The sequence below is a fragment of the Schistocerca gregaria genome, chromosome 2 (genome assembly GCF_023897955.1).
Source record: "Schistocerca gregaria isolate iqSchGreg1 chromosome 2, iqSchGreg1.2, whole genome shotgun sequence".
Classification (NCBI taxonomy): domain Eukaryota; kingdom Metazoa; phylum Arthropoda; class Insecta; order Orthoptera; family Acrididae; genus Schistocerca; species Schistocerca gregaria.
The window spans coordinates 80,660,652-80,671,838 of NC_064921.1; the positions used below are offsets into that span (position 1 = coordinate 80,660,652).

Sequence of the window (11,187 nt, forward strand, 5' to 3'; positions counted from 1 at the left end):
GCAGTGAGTGTTCTGTGAATCATTAGAATGAGAGAAGAGATTGGCATGGACATCATGTTGTAAAGATTCTCCGGAAGCAACTGTTATGAACAAGAATTTTTTAAGTACAAAAAAATTAAAACAGTAGTTTTTAAGGTTTTTTCCCCTTGAACTTTCGAGGAGAGGATGCTTTCTCTCCTAAGCAACCTCATAAATTCCTTTGTGGATATGAATCTCAACTTTTTGTCCTTTTGAAAAAGTAAAATAAAGTAAGAAGAAGCAGTTATTTATAGCGATATTAATAAATCGTGTTGAATACGTTAATGGTGTGAATGCTTTTCATTTCTTTTAACCTTATCAGTTTATTAAATCATAGGGTGTGTCGTAAAATTTTATACAGTTAAATAATAAATTCTGTGTTATAGACTTTTGATTCCAGAATTGTTCTAAAAGGTTGTTTCTGCAGTTTAGCTATAAGAAAGTTTTGCCATGATAGGTCCTGTACCATTGGTACAACCAAGGGACCTAAATGGGCTTAGGCTTACCATACGTCGAGGATTAGCCTGGACTGCTCTGATTTTTTAGTGGTGCTCGGGGTTACAGAAATGCTCGGGATTCGAGAATTTTGTCACTGGTGAGGATTTTTTTTTTTTTTTTTCTCAGTCTGCTCGAGTTCGCATCTACATTCTCTATGGCCGTGCCTCTCTCAGCCGACCTTGGCGTTAGCTGTATGTTGTTTCCTGGCGTGAAGTAGCTCGTGTACTCGTTTTTGATCATTTTGTATCTGTTCATCTTAGCGTTGAGCAGTGGGCAACAGTAACCTGTAACGCGAATACAGATTTTTGAAATGACAGTAACAATGTGTTCGTTGTACACCATATATAGGACAATTTTTTGTTGCACACAAAAGTAAGTATGGTATTAAAGTCTACGTGAAAACAGCTAAATACAGGAGTGCTATTAATGCTACTGCTTCAGAGTAAATCTGGAGGGCGCTGCTAAAGAGGCTACATTTTCATACCACGCTGCTAGATACGAACTCAGTTCCGAAACCTCTTCCCGAACACCTAAATTGGTTAAAAAGATATACGGAGCAAAACTGGAAAAAATTAAGTTTCACGTTCCAAAAACCAATGAAGACTTATGGGTAATTTCAAAAACTTTTGCTGCGTTTAACCGAAAAATGTATGGTAAACTTTCGGTCTAAGAAAACGTTGCATTATGAAAAATCGCTCGGCTTGGAAAACGAAATGAGAGAAACGGGTTTTTCCTTTTCTTCCTAGCAGTGTCCAGTGTAAATAACGGACAGTAACCACGGCACGTAGCAATTCGCTGCAACCTCGAAAACTGTGTCGTGTGAAAGCAGCCTGTTTTCTCCTCGTTAACTGCTGCTAAATATTCTCACTCATTAATAAGTAAACAATCTTTCCATTGTATTGAATATCAATTCAAATTTAATTCAACTGAAAACTATTCATGTACCCTGTGAACTGAGTCATTCTTTCATTGTTTTTTGATACTGACAAGTAGTTCCAGTTATAGAGCTGACTACCAGCATTGTAAATGTATTTTGAATCTTGTATTGTAGTGAGTAATACCACATGGGACAATGTGTGGAATGTAGTTATTTCGTCTCATAACGTACAGTTACAAATCAATTTTTTTTTTTTCTGGAGACACGTCAAATTACTTTAAAAGAAAGGTTGTAATAATTAACATATTTAAGTTGGCGTTTCTGAATTTTTAGACGTGAACATTTTAACAAGAACATATATAACATTTGTGGGCATTTGCAGCTTGCAATACAATTTATACAATATATTAACAATTTATTATACACTACATAATCTTTATCGGTTCTTTTCTTCTCAATTTGCCAAACTGTTGCATAAATTCTTCAATTGAATAACATTTTTTCACTAGTGTATTAAGTAATAATCCTTTTAGTTAGTCAAACTCCGTATTTAACAGATTTGTGTGATTTATTTTCTTGCCAATTTTTAATCTCGTGTGCAATGGTGTTTGAGCGTAAAGTTTTAAATTATGAGAGGGAAGTTTGAAAGCATGTTTGTGACGAGTGCTGTAATTGCGACGGAAATGAAAATTGTCAAGTGAGTTTTGATTTTTATATGAAAATATAGGCCGATGTGATCAAATGTTTATAACGACGGATAAATATCGTACATCCTCTGACCCGAAAATATTGATTTATTCGCGAGACCAAAGATTCATCTGTGATTTATATTTCATGCTGACAGACGTAACAATGACTGAACGTTGTTATTGGCACGTGATTGTGCTCATCGTCAATGGAACATTAGACTAATAGTGTTTTTTTTTCAGTATCACAACGTAACTATTGCGAGTGTGTAACACGTTGAGCGTTCGTGGGCCCTGTGGCGCAACGGATAACGCGTCTGACTACGGATCAGAAGATTCCAGGTTCGAATCCTGGCAGGGTCGTTAAAATTTTTTTCTTTGACACTTTCATTAGTCAAGGAAGAAAGGTGACGTCGTACATGCCGTTGGCGAATAGATGGGATAAACAACGCGTGTGTCGAGCGTAGTGCAACTGGCGTAACTATCACATGTAGGAGACGTCAGCATATACGCAAAGAACGAAGAAAAAAGAAGTGGGTACTGTCGCGCCTCCGATTCAAATGAATAAGTCTGTAGTAATTATCATAACACTTCCGATCTGCTAAGGAATAGTTTCTGAATTATTATGTACCGTACATGCCAATGATGATCATCATCTTACCTATTTTTACTATTTTTATTGCTATGGCGATCGACAAGTCTTTGTTCCCTCGGTGATAATTGACGCAGTTAGTGTTTCTCTTTGTGCGCAACACACAGGTAACGGTGTTCCACATTTGGGCCAAGCGTGCATGAATAACAAACCTCGACAGCTCTTATTGCCTTACCAATATATGACATGCCACGGTTGCAAGGAATACGTAGACACCCGCCTTTTGCAAAGCAAGATCATCCTTTTGCGAAACCTGAAAGAATCCTTGGTTGTAAAACGTATTTTCGAAAAATACAACCAATGTTGTTGGAGCTCTTTCCTGCGTAATGTATTATCTACACTCACTCATTGCACAGTTAGTCTATCGCACAACACACGTCTGTCCTACCTGTCACTTACTCAATCTGACTAAAAGTGACCTAAAGACGGGCTAACTCTGCTGACAAAACTACCAGGGTCCGAGACGACGTTGAGCTGGATGGTGGCAACTATCAGCCTGTAGATACAAGTCAGTGTGTGTACGTTTCCTATAAACAGCAAGACCCAAAATCCCATCAACCTTCCTCCCGACCAACACATCAAAGAAGGGATGGTAGCCATCGTTTTCCACCTTCCTTCGAAACAAATATTCGGGTAAATGAAACCAGGTGTTCTAAAAAGTCGTTCAAATTCTCAATGCCATGAAGCGAAACAAAAGTATCGTTACGTATCTGTAAAAAAAAAAAAAAAAAAAAAAAAAAAAAACAGGTTTCAAAGCCGGCGACGCCAAGGCACGTTCCTCAAAGTCTTTCATAAACAAATTGGTATTAATAGGTGACAACGGGCTTCGCAACTCAAATCCATGTGTCTGCTCATAGCACTGTTTACTGAACACACAGTTGCCGAGCCCAATAGTACGTCAGTGTGAGCAACACATTAAGAACAAGGTGGATTTCTTACGTCGGTTGGAGGGACTGCGGATGAATGACTGATATTCCTGCAAGTTTTGCTGTGGTCTCTCTCCTTACTCGCGTTCCTCTGTGCGATTCGTTACCATTGATTGAGGTTAGGTTTGGTGCTGAATTAACGAACTTTACGTGAGGATGGTTAAGTGAAAGATCGATGTGTGATGCGCTATCGACCAAATGTGCACTGGGTGACTGATGATAATGCCGAGGTAGCACCAAAGTGTACGGTGTTTTCGCCTTATACATGGGACATCCCCATCAGGATTGGTCTTATTTTGTAAAATGTATTTTTCGACCACTGTGTAAGATTAGGATCCTTTTAGGTTCCATAAACGACGATCTCGTTTTGCATAGAGTCGGTGTCTACCCTACTGCTTACAGTTGTGATTGATTAGACTATCAAGACTGTGAAGGACAGGTATACTGAACATAAGCGTCACATACGCTTACAACACTCGAGCAAATTCACTATTGCAGAACATTGTCCTTGGAACTTGTCATCCTATGGAATTCTGACATGCACTTCCAGCTACTGGGATAGTGGTATTAGGAAGCGGTTGAAAGTAAACTAACAAGTAACCTTATAAACATAGATGGAAGTTTTTGTTTAAATTCTGCAAGAAGTCCTGCAAAAAAAGCAACGATTTATTTGTTATCTTAAAATTTGCTTCCGTTGCCAAACCAGAGAGGAGTTTACACAATATCACCTCACTAAAATGTTGTGCAGACGCAATTGCGAGAGATTTTATTCAGTTTATTAAGTCAAGAACTGAGGAAAAGTAAGGTCAGTAGCTTTTGAAAAAGCACATATTCGCTACAAAAATAAACGTAAAATGCCTTCACTTACGCTGTTCCAAAACCCACATCATTTGTCATTTAACCATCTATCGATGGCCCTTCAAAATTACATTCTTTCATCGTAAAAGCCTATAGTTAGTGGGATAACGTGGTAGATAATGACGTTTTTTACAGTAATACATGGGAAAATATTCTCCTCTTTGTGTGCCACGATTTCCCAAAATCTCCTTTTGGTATCTCAAATCGTTTATAAAATATGAGGAATGTTGTGGATATGTAATTCTGTTTTTATCGCTGGCGCGCGCGATCGCAAATGAGCGTACTACATCAGATTAATTTTCTCGAGGTTGGTGACAGATAGAGACCTCACCCCAGTCCAAAGAAGAGTTCCATATGTTAACTGAACTTCAAACGCAGCAATGTTTTATGTACTATGCACCAAATCATAGCGACCGCTATTTTGCATTGCAGACGTTTTCAAATTTCTCACAGTCTCTTACTTAAATGCAAATATCACAATAACTATGACCATTAACGAAATGCTGATGAAATCACCAGAAGATGATGAGAACGACACTCATCGAAGCGTCGCAGATTTTGGACGCAGCTACCCGGATGGAAGCCCGAGAAGATTTCATCAGCAGTATACACCAGGAAAGCCTACATTCACATATTAACGAAATGCTGGGCTCGTCATTATGAAGCTGACATATAACTTTATAAGTAAGGCAAAAACTATTTCTTTTACCGAATAGTTGCTGCAAAATCATTTGAGACAGACTGAAGGTCGTGCACCTCGTTTCTGACATTGCTGAGCTGCCTAAAGGTGGCAAACGCTGTCGGCCACCCCTTCGGAACAAACGAATGCACTCGCCCAACGCTTTGGACGAAAATTAGCGCTGCACATCGGCCACCGTATTTTGTGCGGACTCTCCACAAAAGAGCCATCGAATGTAACAATAACGACAGCTAGCTTATTATAACTGTGGCACGAACAAAAGCAATTACGCTAGTACGAATGTTGTTACGGGCCATCTCGTCACGTAATTCTTTGCATGTAATTATTAGGAAGTGGAACAGCATTGTTGTTTTCCTATGATCGTCAAGGGGTGAAATTTTGTTTTTTATATTTTCCCTGTGGGTCCAGCTCGTACCTAGTCTTCCACTTACTGATGAGTGTGAATGTACCGTTCCAGCTTCGTTCGAAAAACTAAAGGCAGTTACAAACCTTCAGATGACACCAGCAAGCGATAGAAAAGCGGTTGAGCGTATACAATTCGATAGAGGCTGAACATTGCCACAAAGAAACAAATAAAAATTAATCTTTTCAGAAATGCATAGGTAGAGAGCAGATACAAGCGGCACGGAACATTCCACATTCTGTCATCATGTTCAGTACAAAAGGGCATCAGGGAGAAGGGGAGTTCGGTGGGGATACAGGGATCAAGAAATTGAGGGTAAAATACTACTTTCGTCAATTTCCTGGTCACAAATACAACACAGGCGTAAAGCAATAAGCAAAAAGACATGCTTTACTTTATTAAAGTATATACGAGAGAGAATTGTCAGGTCAGAGCATGTGCTTCGATAAGTGCCGATGTGATAAGGAATACCACTCAATCCATGATAAGAAGATTGCAGCACTGCATTGATACCAATAGTCATCCCTTCGAACACCTTCATGCCACCTTTTTTACCTTCAAAGACCTTTACTGTTGCACAGCACTGGATTGGTCTCGATAGCCGCTATCAGAAAGTAAGTACCAAACTATAGCACCCCATTTAAAAAAGCGAAAGCTGACCTTCACATCTCTAAAGTGACCCCATCTAGCAACAAAAAAGTCATATTGTGGCCCCATAGAGTAAATATCTCTGGAGCGAGCACTCACATGCGCAGAACAAATTTTGTGTTGTCAACATACATTGCCGGCCTGGTCACTTGTTCGCGGGACGACGTGTGTTTGTCGGTATAATGCCCTGTGTATTTGGAATGCCACTACATCCCTAGTACAGACGGATTCTTTTCGTACTTGTCGTGGATTATTTATATATGTTGTGCAGACATTTTAACAGTATCCATTTGATACCGGGAATAAACCAGCTACGTAACTTTTAAAGGCAAGTGATATGGCATTCTGCTTCTTTGAAATAGGTGTCACAGTTGACATGCACTTGATTTTTGGCAGTTTTCGGTATGACACGGCACTTTATAGTATTACAGAGCTTAGCGAACATTTTTGCACCAATAGTCTTGCAAAACGACTTGACAGTACGCTAGTACTTTTGCAAGTGTCCGAAAAACACCGAATTTGCCACACATTATTGATTATATCCCTGATAATTCGTTCTTTTTTTCCTGCTATTTCTGCGTATTTATTTTCTCGTTTATGCGACCTAAAACACAATTTTTCTTACTGGCGACACTTTGAAGTTTTTATTTTACGTACTTGCTCCCAGTTTATTAAATAAATAGTAGACTGAGTAATCTATATACATAATCGACAAGTGACTGATAAATGCATGGAGGATAGTATTTGCTGAAACAACTAACCATTTCCTTTACTGTTCCACTAGCAAAGTTAGGACAGGAAGCGATTGTTTGTAAGCTTTTGTACGAGACGTAATATCTATTATATAGTCATAAAATCGGAGAAAAATAGGTCTACAGAATCAAGCCTTAATTATAATGTGTCTCGAAATTTTTAACATATACAGTGTCTCTTACTAATATGATAACTATAATTAGAGCTACATGGTATGTACCCATGAAAAGTTACAATCCCTCCTTTCACATATTTTTCTTTGCATCCGTAGCAACAACAGTAATTCACTGTCGCTATTACATTATCAACGAACTGTGAAACACAACAAAAGCTCTTGGTATTATAAACTTCAAACGCTGCGGAAAGCACATACGCATAGCGAAGTCCTGACAACGCGTGACAATCCTGGTTTAATGTTGACGACATGCGCAGAACGCAATGCTCACTCCAGAGATATTTCCTCTGTGCATGGCCCCCGTAGCCCCATGCAACTTTTGTCCTATACGCTTTTCAGCTCCTATCATTTTTTTTCGGAATTACTCTTGGTGGCAATAGTTAGTGACTCAATCTGTAGAATTTGTTGTTCTAAGTTCAAGATACACAATATTTATACATTAATAGCAAGTTCTCAAATCTTGAAGTCGGCGTGTGTCGTAGGCATCCGGCGTCGATGATCTGGAAGTAGTGGTCTGGCGCTGCCGGTGGGTTGGTCCATAGTCCGCCTGGCTAGCAAACGCACAGTGGGTAGGCGCTTGTGGTGAGTGTGAGGGCAAGAACACAACATCCGGACTGGCTGCTGAAGCTCACCACTGCTTCCTGCTGACCTTGGCAACAGCTCACCTGCAACCGTGGACATGGAAATTTACAAAGCGGCATCAGAATTTCTTTACGATAAAATGTCCGGTGGGAAGATCTCACACACATTAGTACACTGTTTGTGTCACACAAAAATGTTTGTCACCTCCGTTTGTTTCTTTGTAGAAATATCGCACCAGTTGGTTTCTGTTCATGGAGTTCGCTCAGATATTTAAAATTCGTTATTGCTGTGAACACATTGATCATTAGTTTAACAGTTTTCACTGTGTCTATGAAAACTGGTCACATAATAACTACACGATGGCGGCTGCAAGTATCTGGATTGTCTTACCGGCTGCACAAATGTTTATTTTCACTTAAACGTAAAGCCAGACGCCATTTAAGAAGCGCCGTTGTACTGTCACTGTAACAGTCTGTCCCGTAAGTCTCGACACATTCGCTGCACTGCAGCTTTTAATGCGTCACATTCGCCGGGAAATTTCACATCCTTTTGTGTTTGTTCACAGGTTACTGACGTTAACACTGTTACTTCTTTATATATCAGTTTTTCTTACGTCACTTATGACATCCTTTCACATACGGTTCGTGGTTACAAGATGTACGTCTATTAATCATCTGACATTATTGTCGCATATTATAATCATACATTGTTGTTGTTGTTGTGGTCTTCAATCCTGAGACTGGTTTGATGCAGCTCTCCATGCTACTCTATCCTGTGCAAGCCTCTTCATCTCCCAGTACCTACTGCAACCTACATCCTTCTGAATCTGCTTAGTGTATTCATCTCTTAGTCTCCCTCTACGATTTTTACCCTCCACGTTGCCCTCCAATACTAAACTGGTTATCCCTTGATGCGTCAGAACATGTCCTGCCAACCGATCCCTTCTTCTGGTCAAGTTGACCCACAAACTCCTCTTCTCCCCAATCCTATTCAGTACTTCCTCATTAGTTATGTGATCTACCCATCTAATCTTCAGCATTCTTCTGTAGCACCACATTTCGAAAGCTTCTATTCTCTTCTTTTCCAGACTATTTATCGTCCATGTTTCACTTCACACTCGATACAAATACTTTCAGAAATGACTTCCTCACACTTAAATCAATACTTGATGTTAACAAATTTCTCTTCTTCAGAAACGCTTTCCTTGCCATTGCCAGTCTACATTTTATATCCTCTCTACTTCGACCATCATCAGTTATTTTGCTCCCCACACAGCAAAACTCCTTTACTACTTTAAGTGTCTCATTTCCTAATCTAATTCCCTCGGCATCGCCAGACTTAATTCGACTACATTCCATTATCCTCGTTTTGCTTTTGCTGATGTTCATCTGATATCCTCCTTTCAAGACACTGTCCATTCCATTCAACTGCTCTTCCAAGTCCTTTGCTGTCTCTGACAGAATTACAATGTCATCGGCGAACTTTAAAGTTTTTACTTCTTCTCCATGGACTTTAATACCTACTCCGAAATTTTCTTTTGTTTCCATTACTGCTTGCTCAATATACAGATTGAATAACATCGGGGAGAGGCTACAACCCTGTCTCACTCCCTTCCCAACCACTGCCTCCCTTTCATGCCCCTCGACTCTTATAACTGCCATCTGGTTTCTGTACGAAGTGTAAATAGCCTTTCGCTCACTGTATTTTACCCCTGCCACCTTTAGAATTTGAAAGAGAGTATTCTAGTCAACATTGTCAAAAGCTTTCTCTAAGTCTGCAAATGCTAGAAACGTAGGTTTGCCTTTCCTTAATCTAGCTTCTAAGATAAGTCGTAAGGTCAGTAGTGCCTCACGTGTTCCAGTATTTCTACGGAATCCAAACTGATCTTCCCCGAGGTCGGCCTCTACTAGTTTTTCCATTCGTCTGTAAAGAATTCGTGTTAGTATTTTGCAGCTGTGGCTTATTAAACTGATGGTTCGTTAATTTTCACATCTGTCAACACCTGCTTTCTTTGGGATTGGAATTATTACATTCTCCTTTAAGTCTGAGGGTATTTCGCCTGTTTCATACATCTTGCTCGCCAGATGACTGTTTCTCCCAAGGCCGCCAGTAGTTCCAATGGAATGTTGTCTACTCCGGGGGCTTGTTTCCACTCAGGTCTTTCAGTGCTCTGTCAAGTTCTTCACGCAATATCGTATCTCCCATTTCATCTTCATCTAGATCCTCTTCCATTTCCATAATATTGTCCTCAAGTACATCGCCCTTATATAGACCCTCTATATACTCCTTCCACCTTTCTGCTGTCCCTTCTTTGCTTAGAACTGGGTTTCCATCTGAGCTCTTGTTGTTCATACAAGTGGCTCTCTTTTCTCCAAAGGTCTCTTTAATTTTCCTGTAGGCAGTATCTATCTTACCCCTAGTGAGATAAGCCTCTACATCCTTACATTTGTCCGCTAGCCATCCCTGCTTAGCCATTTTGCACTTCCTGTCTATCTCATTTTTGAGACGTTTGTATTCCTTTTTGCCTGCTTCATTTACTGCATTTTTATATTTTCTCCTTTCATAAATTAAATTCAATATTTCTTCTGTTACCCAAGGATTTCTACTAGCCCTCGTCTTTTTACCTACTTGTTCCTCTGCTGCCTTCACTACTTCATCCCTCAAAGCTACCCATTCTTCTTCTACTGTATTTTTTTGCCCCATTCCTGTCAATTGTTCCATTATGCTCTCCCTGAAACTCTGTACAAACTCTGGTTTAGTCAGTTTATCCAGGCACCATCTCCTTAAATTTCCACATTTTTGCAGTTTCTTCAGTTTTAATCTACAGGTCATAATAGATTGTGGTCAGAGTCTACATCTGCCCCTGGAAATGTCTTACAATTTAAAACGTGGTTCCTAAATATCTGTCTTACCATTATATAATCTATCTGATACCTTTTAGTATCTCCAGGTTTCTTCCATGTATACAACCTTCTTTCATGATTCTTAAACCAAGTGTTAGCTATGATTAAGTTGTGCTCTGTGCAAAATTCTACCAGGCGGCTCCTTCTATCACTTCTTAGCCCCAATCCATATTCACCTACTACGTTTCCTTCTCTCCCTTTTCCTACACTCGAATTCCAGTCACCCATAACTATTAAATTTTCGTCTCCCTTCACTATCTGATTATTTTATTTTATTTCATCATACATTTTTTCAATTTCTTCGTCATCTGCAGAGCTAGTTGGCATATAAACTTGTACTACTGTAGTAGGTGTGGGCTTCGTATCTATCTTGGCCACAATAACGCGTTCACTATGCTGTTTCCGACGTGTAAATAACTTTTTCTGGGTACACAATGTGCTCAAATAAGCATACATATGTATCCCTTCACTCCACGTTCCGTTGACTGTCTGGATTCTGCCACCCAAT

The 11,187-nt window shown here is 39.6% G+C and overlaps 1 non-coding gene across 1 annotated transcript; it reads left to right on the forward strand.

The window, feature by feature from the left end:
• Positions 1-2,369: 2,369 nt before the first annotated feature.
• Trnar-acg (transfer RNA arginine (anticodon ACG)) lies at positions 2,370-2,442 on the forward strand. Its single transcript has one exon. It is a non-coding gene; the product is annotated as a tRNA-Arg (tRNA).
• The last annotated feature ends 8,745 nt before the right edge of the window (positions 2,443-11,187 follow it).